The sequence below is a fragment of the Macrotis lagotis genome, chromosome X (assembly GCF_037893015.1).
Source record: "Macrotis lagotis isolate mMagLag1 chromosome X, bilby.v1.9.chrom.fasta, whole genome shotgun sequence".
In the NCBI taxonomy this organism is placed as follows: domain Eukaryota; kingdom Metazoa; phylum Chordata; class Mammalia; order Peramelemorphia; family Peramelidae; genus Macrotis; species Macrotis lagotis.
In genome coordinates this window covers 623,510,639-623,522,246 of record NC_133666.1, presented here as the reverse complement: position 1 = coordinate 623,522,246, position 11,608 = coordinate 623,510,639, and positions in this window count along the sequence as shown.

Sequence of the window (11,608 nt, the reverse complement as noted above, 5' to 3'; positions counted from 1 at the left end):
AGGATTTGAACTTGGGTCTCCTGATGCCAGTCTTGGCACTCTATACACTGTGCTACCTAGTTTCCTTTGTATCAAGGTTGAACAACTAAGAAATCATATCCCTAGAAAGTATGACCCCATAGAAAGGTCTTCATGGAACTCTATTTGAAATCTTTGGGCTAGTTAGAAGGTATCTAATTGTATCGAAATCCAAAGGCAAGACAAATGAAAAAGATGACTGACATTGTCCTGGGATACAGTGGATGACTGTGTTGCAAAGCAATCAATAGTTGCAGTTATCAGTTCCTTCCTTTCAGATTATGAAAGTAATTAAGTTTAACAAATGGATGTCTTAGTAAAGTCAAAAATCTCTATGAAATTTTGTCTCAATATGATTAATATAGTCTCTGTAAAATGAAAAGTCACAATAAAGTTACCTTACTGTAATCATTCATCACCTTCAGGGGGAAATCAGCAACATCTGGATCACAGTCCCAGGAGCAGCCCTCCAGAGTGTCATAGAGATTAATGTGTCCATACCATAAAGGAGATTCCAAAGAACATCCCCTGGTCTTCCAGTTTAAATTGGCCTCCAAACAAAAAGGGCTCTGTGCCAGGTTTTGAGATGTGCTTAAGGTGGTGTTTTTATGATCCCAGGAACTGGACATCTGGAAAATACCAAGAGAATGTTTTTGCTTAGGGAGGACGTCCAGTTTTCCCTAAGCTTAAACATTGTTTAACCCGCTTATATACCCAGACTTGGGCTTATCTTGCCAATTTGAGGTCAGATAATTGACAACACTTAGTGAGGACAGTATGAGTTTTTATATTACTAATACAATGAAATGGGTGTCTTTGATGTCTAACCAAGCTCTAAGTGCTCTACAATGCTCAACCATCTTCATGGTCAGTTAACATGAATTGTTCTCACTGCCCATTCCACCAGCGTAAATCTCCACAAGCTTGGTGTAGACATTCCCTTAACTTACCAACTGATTTAAGGCCTCTCATTTTCCCTCAACCTGGTCTAGACTACTTTATGAGATGGTTTTATCAGGGTGTGGCTGCTATGCATGCTATAGCTTCTTGGAGTCACAGGTGAGAGCTAGGTGAAAGATGTACACCAATGGTGGATGAGCAGTCCTGCAAAGGAATACATGCAGAGGTATAACTAGGAATCTTTGTACCAGATAAAAATCTGCTCTCAAATCAACAATGGTGGGGAGAAACACTGGACATCAACTTCACAAAGGGTACAATTTTAGGGATATGCCCCATGTGTCAGGGTTGGGGAGGCTGTCACTTAGTGAAATACTAACCAAGTCTGGGTTACGGAGAGTGGGAGACTCTAGACATCTAGAATCTTTCCAAATTAATTAATTATATTGCTAACTGCTTGTGGAGGGCCAGCTCCTGAGAGTGATTTACACATATTTTTGGTGACCTTTGCCACCAGAAATATATATGTATTCTTGCTCATTAAAAGGATTTGCTGGCTCTCCAGTGACCTCTGACCTGAGACATTCTGTGGTAACAGAGGTGTTTGTAGGAGGCTTTTCTGATAAGGAAGTCTGTAGATTTCTAAAGAAAAATAGTTAGTTTTCCCAGGAAATTGTGTGGCTGGGTCTCTTTTAACCTGTCATTCCTGAGATAAATTTTTGTTATAAAAGTCTGAGTATTCAAGAATAAACCAGAAAGTTTGTATCATGACCTTATGTACATCTCTATTCAACCTGAATCTCGAGTCAGTCCAGATACACACCAGAACTATCACAGGCAATAACTCATCTCTATACTGTTAAAGGGGTAGAAATATTCTGCCTCTGATACCAGCTCTGTGATTTAGTATTTTAAGGTTTGGATCTATTTCTTTATCTGAAAAAAAAAATCAAAGAATTTGGATTCGATTGCTCTGTGATCTTAAGATCTTTCTAAAATGTAAGTGTAACCCATTTAAAAATGAATAATCATATAAAAGCATCTTTTTAAAGTTCTACATCCTTAAGGCTTCCTTGCTTTGGAGTAAAGCTCTGGTCACCCCATCCCTAGGTAAGTCTTTAGATAGATGCCCCATGAGCTCCCTTCAAGAAGTAAGAATCTGAGCTTTTAAGATTTTCCAGATATTTGATGAATCTAAATTTGACTATAACATAGATTGCCTGGAGAAAAGTACTATTATATAAAGTTAGAGATGTACATTAATTTGAATTTTATCCTCTGAGTAATGGGAAGTCTTGGAGATTTATTGAGCAAGGGAGAAATGTTGTTCAAGTTAGATTTTTCTTTCTTTTTTTTTTTGCAAATCAATGGGGTTAGGTGACTTTTCCAAGGTCTCACAGCTAGGTAATTAAGTCTCTGAGGCAGGATTTGAACTTAGGTCCTCCTGACTCCAGGGGCAATGTTCTATGCACTGCAATACCTAGCTGCCCCTCAAGTTAGGTTTTAAGATCTTTCTCACTACTGAATGTGGGTATAAAAAGAAAATAGAAATTTATTAAGAAGTTATGACACAGGGGTGGCTAGGTGGTGCAGTGGATAGAGCATTGTCCCCTGGAGCCAGGAGCACCTGGGTTCAAATCCCACCTCAGACACTTAATAATTACTTAGCTGTGTGGCCTTGGGCGAGCCATTTAACCCCATCTGCCTTGCAAAAAAAAAGTTACAACACAAAGGAAGTGATAGAGACATTAAAGAGAGATTAAAGAAAATTGAATGAATTACTAATTAATCCAGGCAGGCCAATTGCCTGATTAAGCAGAAGTCTGAAAACAAAGAGACAGAGCCTTGCCAAAATATACTTAAATAACCCCTCAGTGTCCATGGAGATAAGCCTTTTGGAGAGAGGTCAAAGGTCTCTGATTCTGTCCTGGGTGGTCTCAAAAATTAGTTTTTGGTTCCTGCATAAACTAGCTTGCTTTATCAATGAGAAGGTAGCCAAGGTCAGATTGGAGATCAAGTTTTAGCAGAGTGGTAGAGGAAGAGTGAATATTATTAAAAGTGTAAACAAAAGATTTACAAAATTTGGTTCTAATTAATTTCAATATTCTCTATGCCCAGGGTTCTCTGTATCAAAAGTATTTGCAGGAGACATGACTGGAGGTAGGACCTAGGGACAGTTTGAGTTTATTGAGTTTCTTCTGCATTTGGACATTAACATTGGGGAAGTTCTTTCTTGTCTTAAGCCTAAATTGAATTTCTTACAACTTCAGGGGGAACCAGTCAATCAAAGTATGTTTCAGTTTTCACTGGGAATGGAAGGAACTTGAACTATCCTTAGTTACCTTAAATTGAAGAGGAATTGAGCTCATTCCAATTGATTTTACAAGATAAAATACAGGGCAGGGTATATGTGTGTGGATTGAATTGTCTGGGATATAAATTAAAATGAATGAAAAGGTATTTATCAAATGTTTACTATATGCAAAGCACTCAGTTTATAAGTAGAGTTTATAAGTTTATACAGTCCCTATTATCAAGGAACTGATATTCTTATGGAAAAAAATCACCCATGGAAGATTTTAGGTGCAAGTAAGGTGGAAAGGTTCCATGTCTTTAAGATGAAGTGACAAAGATGCTCATCTCAATTTTTTAAATGTCATTTTCACTGATAAAGATATATCAGTTTCTGATGTTTAACCATCTGACAAGGACTTTGATGGTAAGACTTTTTTTTTTAAATTTCTGTTTCTCTCGGAGTTGTGGCTGCAGCACCTGCAGGTGTGGTTGCCAGACTGCATTCACATAGGAACTATTTCCTAGTGTGATGAAGGTCTGGAAGGTCTGGAAGACTAAGGTCTGGAAATGTTGCTATTCCTAACACTGCAGTTCAGGATTTGGGACTGTGTCCATTTGGATATGAAAGAAGATGGTGGTCACAGTGGTGATTGTTCTAGTTACTTCCACATGCTGTGTTCTTCTCTCACAGTACCCTGCTCTTTCATTTGGGCTGGCTTGCTTTGTTACTTGACCTGTGAATGACAGTTGGTGGCAGTTGATGGAGATGGTTGTCCTCTTCTTCACAGGAGTGTGTGTGTGTGTGTGTGTGTGTGTGTGTGTGTGTGTGTGTGTGTGTGTGTGTAAGGGGCAGATTTTGTATCAGATAAAGGCATAGTTCCTAATAATTAGCCATCACACAATGGATCATAGGTTTGTAGATTTAGATATGGAAAGGCTCTTAAAGCTTATGTAGTTAACCATAATTTTCTTTTCTTTTTTTTAAATTTATTTTTATTAAAGATATTATTTGAGTTTTACAATTTTCCCTCAATCTTGCTTCCCTCCCCCCACCCCCACCCCACAGATAGCACTCTGTCAGTCTTTACTTTGTTTCCATGTTGCACCTTGATCCAAATTGGGTGTGATGAGAGAGAAATCATATCCTTAAAGAGAACAGAATTCTCAGAGGTAACAATATCAGACAATAAGATATCTGTTTTTTTTCCCTAAATTAAAGGGAATAGTCCTTGTACTTTGTTCAAACTCCACAGCTCCTTATCTGGATATAGATGGCACTCTCCTTTGCAGACAGCCCAAAATTGTTCCCAATTGTTTCACTGATGGAATGAGCGAGTCCTTCAAGGTTGAACATCACTCCCATGTTGCTGTTAGGGTGTACAGTGTTTTTCTGATTCTGCTCATCTCACTCAGCATCAGTTCATGCAAATCCCTCCAGGTTTCTATGAAATCCCGTCCCTCCTGGTTTCTAATAGAACAATAGTGTTCCATGACATACATATACCACAGTTTGCTAAGCCATTCCCCAATTGAAGGACATTTACTTGATTTCCAATTTGCCACCACAAACAGGGCTGCTATAAATATTTTTGTACAAGTAATGTTTTTACCCTTTTTCCTCATCTCTTCAGGGTATAGACCCAGTAGTGGTATTTCTGGGTCAAAGGGTATGCACATTTTTGTTTCCCTTTGGGCATAGTTCCAAATAGCTTCTCCAGAAGGGTTGGAAGTGTTCACAGCTCCACCAACAGTGTAATAGTGTCCCAGATTTCCCACATCCCTTCCAACAATGATCATTATCCTTCCTGGTCATACTGGCCAATCTGAGAGGTGTGAAGTGGTACCTCAGAGAAGCTTTAATTTGCATTTCTCTAATAATTAATGATTTAGAGCATTTTTTCATATGGCTATGGATTGCTTTGATCTCCTCATCTGTAAATTGCCTTTGCATATCCTTTGACCATTTGTCAATTGGGGAATGGCTTTTTGTTTTAAAAATATGACTCAGTTCTCTGTATATTTTAGAAATGAGTCCTTTGTCAGTATCATTAATTGTAAAGATTGTTTCCCAATTTACTACATTTCTTTTGATCTTGATTACATTGGTTTTATCTGTGCAAAAGCTTTTTAATTTAATGTAATCAAAATCATCTAATTGGTTTTTGGTGATGTTCTCCAACTCTTCCTTAGTCATAAACTGTTCCCCTTTCCATAGATCTGACAGGGTAGACTAGTCCTTGATCTTCTAATTTGCTTATAGTATTGTTTTTTATGTCTATGTCCTGTAACCATTTGGATCTTATCTTGGTAAAAGGTGTGATAACCATAATTTTCTTAGGCTAAAAAATGAAATAACAAAATTAGGTTTTATAAATGAAGTTTTATACTCTAAGATCTTACCAATAACCCATGGATGGACATCATCCTTAAAAATGCCAATCCTGACACAATATTTGGGGGCGTATTTTATACAGAAAGAACAAAGATTCATAAAACAATCAGTAACCAATGAGATTTCACGTAGATGATAGTTCTACAATATGATCCTCTCATAACTTATAATATTTGCTTCAAATTCCTATTGATAAGAATTCTACTTCGGCTAGAGAGGAATCTTAAAGCCATAGGACTGCTCTCTCTTCATCCAAGATGTCTCTTATCTTGTGGTTTGTTGTTCTAGTTAAAGGAATTTATTGGTGCTATCACTGAACTGAACAGGTAGCACTGAAATAGGCCAAGCCAACATTTTAGATGAAGGAGACAAGTCTTGACATAGCACATTGACATTTTTTATACTCTGAGACAACATTCAGATTTATAACTATTAGATTTTAAGAGACCAAATTTTGAACAGAAATATAGAATTAATGAGTATCAGCCTTAGACAATACTTAAATTCCCTTCTACTAAGATTTTTATGGGGGCAGCTAGGTGGCGTATTGGATAGAGCACTGGCCCTGGAGTCAGGAGTACCTGAGTCCAAATCTTGCCTCAGACACTTAATAGTTACCTAGCTGTGGACCTTGGGCAAGTCACTTAACCCCATTTGCCCTACAAAAACCTAAAAAATAAAAGATTTTATGACTTCCCAAGTACATCCAGTTAAGAAATCTGTAATTTGGGATTTTAACTCTTGGGAAAAAGAGAAATACTTATCCCTGAAGGTTTCTAATGAAAGGTGGTAGATAATCCTATTCTAGGGAAAAGGTAAAAAATATTTTGCTCAGATGAGGATAGAGGGAAGAATGATTCTGGTCTCTGATGTTTTTATCTGATGTACTGAGGGAGGAGAATATTGACATTACAGTTTTTAGGGATGAAATCTGGGGAGGTGTCAGAAGCTTATAGACTCAAGCAGTATTTAGGATTAGACATTCTGTGCAATAGGACGTCCTTTAGCCATCATGCCTGGGTTACCCTGAGTCCTTTTAGTGTCTTTAGTATCAGAAACTTTAAGTAATTTTCTGGAAAGTGATAAAATGATCAACAGAAAAGGCAACGGCTTCCCGGAAAGCCTAAATTTTGATACACACACCTGTAGATCCCAGTCTTAAGCTGTGGCAACCAGAATTCTTTAGGGTTTCTAGGGGGATAAAAGAGGTGGTTTGGAGTAAGCCATGAATCACTGTGCCAGTCAGTGGGAGTCACACTGTGATCTGTTCTCATAGGGATTCATTATAAAAAAAAAACAACACCTCAGTAATCCCTGTAGTACACTTAGGCATATTCTTACTAAGGAGCTTGTCCTCTCATTATGATGCAGAGAACCATGGGCACAGGGAAAATGAAATTCATTGGAAAGAAAATTTTGTAAATATTTCACTCTGTTTAAACACTCTTTCTTGACTGCCAGTCTATTCTTGGCCATCTTCTCATTGGTAAGTCACTGAAACAATAATCGACAATACCTAGATCAGAATCTGTAGATTCCCTACCCCTCTCAAAAAGGGAAACTCTCCAATGTAGTATTTGGGCAATTCGCAAGTATAGTCCCTCTTTCCCTCTCTCTCTCTCTCTCTGACACTATCTTGCAGATTTCTGCTTAACCTGGCAGCTGACTTGTCAAAATTAATTAGCAATCCATGTGGCTTTTCTAATTTCTTCTTAATTTCTCTATTACTTTCATTTGTGCTGTAACTTCCTTTTTAATAAATCTCTAATTTTCTTTTTATACCTGCATTCCTGGGTCAAGTAATGATTCCTCACAGAGGAATACTGAACTCAGGACAACAATTATAAGAACCTACTTGTTCTTCTTAAGGAATCAGCATCAAGAATGCTTGGAAGCCATCTGCTCCATGCTCTTTATGAGAAGGAAATTCTGCCTGTAACATACCAAACAAATGGTCACACAGTCTTTACTTGAAGAGAGTCCTCTATTTCTCGATATGACCCATTTTTCTCTTGGATAACTTCAGTTGTTTGGAAGTCTTTCCTTTCATAAAGTAGAACCAGGGCATTTTCCCTTTCTATGTGACAATACTACAAATATTAGAAGATAGCTATCAGTTGTAAGCTTTGACTTTTGTGTTCCATACTAACCATTGCCAGTTCCTCCATCATATCTTCACGTAGCATGAAAAAAGTCAAGATGACTGGTGATGACCTTAGTATTTTTAAACTAAGGTCTTCGCACAGGTCTCAGTTTGCCTAAAGCAACAACAATTAAATATTTAAAGTCTATGTAAGAATTGAGACAAAAGATGGTCTAGTTTGTCATCACAAAAGAATCATCTCCAAGAGAAAGCAATTGCTATTTACATTCACTCAGAGCAAAGTGGGGAGATTTGGGCTGGGATCTATTGTAGACCATTCAGTAAAAGCCAGAATGATTTGAATTTAAAGGTTTAGTTAGTCAAATAACCCCATTTGAACCCCAAGGGACATTTTCAAATCCTGGGTTTTTTTGGAGCTATATTTGAAGAAATGATAAACTAAAACTGTATAAGACAAAGAGTTAATTGTCCCAACATTCTTTAAAAAATATGAAATAAATAAGGACATTAAAAAAATTATTCCCTATGAACCCTAAAAGTATAAGGACCTTAAAACAGGATTAAAATAATATAGTAAAAAAAATGGATAACACAAGATGTTTAATTCTCTAGGATTTACCATTTACCTATAGGTGAACCATCTAGTAATGACCACCTCAAATCGAGGGAAATTAGAAAACTTATACAGCAACAAAGGGAGGAGAACAGAAAATATAATAAGAGTGGACAAAGCCTTACCATCCTTCTACAATGCTATTTTGCCTGAGGGAAGTAATATCTATTTCTTTTGAGTTTAAGTACTAGGAGGGCAGGGCAAATAACTCCTTTCAAATCATAAAGGAAACAATTGTTCACTGGACTAAGAAGGGCAGGATAAGTCTTCCTTTCTAAGTCAAAGCCATTCCTCACAATAGCTAGGAAAAATTGACCTATGACCAGCAATAGTTGTAAAAACTCTTAGTAATTATTATACTTTGAAATTTCCCCCATTTCCATCAAAGATGTCATTATGTCAACTATAGAACAATTAAAGAAAAAAAAAACATGAGGGGCATGTAGATGGAAAGGAGACCTATGGTTGCTAGAAGAATGATCAGGGAACAAACATAAGATCTTTTGGGGGGCATAAGGATGGATGATGCATTTACAAAGTCAAGGACTTGTAACAAAAATCAAAAGGAGAAAGTTCCCTTTGATTGAAGAACATGTATAATCAAGAAATCCAAGAGGGAGAAAGTAAATAATACAAACTTCTGGTCCATTTCTTCTTTATTTTGGATTCATGTTGTAAGTGCTGATTTGTTTCTTAGGTTCAGTTCTGCCCATGAAGAATCATGACTCAGACTCTGGAATGCAGGTTTTGGAAAGAAAATAGAGATTTACTAAAGGAAGTTATAGCATATTAAGAAAGGGATAGAAAAGTTAGAAAGAGTTTTAAGAGAAAACCATGTGGATTGCTGATTGAATTGTCCAGGTCAAACAGCCAGGGTTCAGCAGGAGACTGGAAGGTCCAAGAGACTAGAGGTCCTCCCTCCTTCTCCTTAAATTCTCTCTCAGAGCCCATGGGAGGGGGTGGTGACCTGGGAATGACCCAAGTCCCTCATTGGAGATTTTGCCTTTTGGGGAGGGCTCTCTTTTGGGTAGTCTTCCAGGGCCTGTGCTCCCTGGCTGCCCCAGAAAAACAATGCAATCCAAGTTGAAGGTCAGGCCTTCAGGTGTGGCCTGAATTAGATGATAAAGGAAGATTCCCTTTACAATGCGAACAAAAGATTTACAAGTTTGTCTCCAACTGATCCCATCACTACCATGCCACTGACCCACCCTCGTTAATGTTAATGAGGAATGTGGTTTTACAATCTAAACCCAAAAACTACCCTAGGGAAAAGAGCATAAAATTCAAATCGAAACCAGATTATCTCTTTAGCCCTAGGAATTGAATGATTCTCTGGACATCAACAGATAAGGTGAGGTCAATTGACTCTTCACCAATATCCCAGAAATTTGCTTTGTCAAGGGAGGAGGGGCACATAGTTAATCAAATTCAATCTATAATATTTTACTGAAGAAATCTCAGACTTTATCCCACTCAATATTTTCCCATGGAGCAATACAAACTCTCAACAATCCTATTGGAAGAAGAGTTATCTAGCCTCATTTGGGTCTCTTGGCATAGCTTAGCTAAGGTGTGTGAGAGTTCCATTCATCTTTTCTACCTTTCCTGATGCTTGGGGATGCCAAGCTGAATGAAGAAAGTTTGTGATGTTCAAGACTCTAGCTACTCCCTGAGTTATTTGAGAGACAAAAACTGGGCCATTATGACTCTGCAAAGAGTAGGGCAGGCCAAAACATGGAATTATTTCCTTCAAAAGGACTTTGGAGACTTCCTGAGCTCTTTCAGTTTTACAAGGCCATGCCTCCACCCAGGAGGGTAAAGGTGTCCACCAAGACAAGGAGGAACTTAAGGGGGTGTGGGTACACAGGCTATTCTAACAGCCATGACACAAATCATTTCCAAGTAAACTGCCACCTGGACAGTCTCAGGAGCTGGCACGCCACCCTGGAGTGCTTGGGAGTTGGACATTCTGCCCCACAGACCAAGGGCACTAGACACAGCTGTGTTTTACCACCTCCCCTCTAATGTACCCCCTTATCCTGTAATGCAAGGTGCTGCCTGTACACACCGTTTGTGCATTCCCCCCAATTATCTCATTTTCTCTGTTCTACCCTGGAAGACCTAACAGTATATATGTAATAGCTAAGCAGTAATAAAATTGAGCTAGAGGCATAAGGCAGTAGTGGCTTGACTCCTTATTCTCAGCTCCCCTCCAGGAACCACTGTGGGTCCCAAGTTGAAGCAAGCCATAACAAATGGTGCTGAAATCTGGGATCTGCCAATTCTGAAGGACGCTTCAGAATCGCACTCATCCTTGCTGGCTAAGGTAAGTGCCCCATATAGGTTGGTCTCTTGATGGTCCCCTTGCCCTAGCAGCCCCACGGCTTTTAGAGCCCCCTGTAGTCCCTTATCCTAATGGGGAATCTGCCCCCTTCTTCCCAAGATACCCAAGTACGGGTTTTTAATCAACTCCTAAGTTCCTGTTGCCTGAAATGCTTTGAAAAAGAACGTAAGATAACACTCCAGGCGGTTTTTTTTTCTTTTTTGGCCCCCTAGATTGAAGCTGGCCACATCCTGGATCCTGATGTTTGGGGGGCATGTTTTGACACTTGCCTGAAGAGCTGAGGTTCGTGGTGACTTTTCTTCCCCACTGCCCTTCTATCCTATAGTCACTACAATACATGCCTGCCTTTCAGGGAGAGAGGAAAAGCCTCAAGATATTTTACAGGCAGCTTTAGATGCAGAAAAGGCCAGAGCAGAGAGCCCATGCCACCTAACTGAGGTGTGCGATGAGGGCACTCAAACTGATGAGAAATCCATTTGCCCCCCTCCTCCTAAGCCCTCCCCGGATTTTCCGCCAGACAACCCCCACCCCAAAGCCTCCTCGTCTTTACCCTGAGTTGCCTGGGGAAGAAGGCTGGATCCAGCCTCCCCCGAAACATCAAGATGCTTCCCCTACCCCCTCAGCAGCAGCTAATGACTTCACAGATGCCTGTCAGATGAGAGATCTTTGCAGGGTCTATTGATAACCATTACCTGCCCCTCCCCTCTCCTCAAGGGGATTTCAGCACTCCATGTTAGCATGCTCCTCCTCTTGTCCCCCCCCCCCTTCCACAGGCTTATGTAGCCTTTACAAATGCAAACAGAAAGCACTTGGGCTATGTAATCTACAGAAATGGATCCGTTTTATTCGCTCACAGGAGCCACCACATCCAGTCTGTGCAACAGACAGCATTGCAAGCCCTAGCCTTGGTCCTTGCCGTCTTCTCTTCCTCCTTGATCGTAG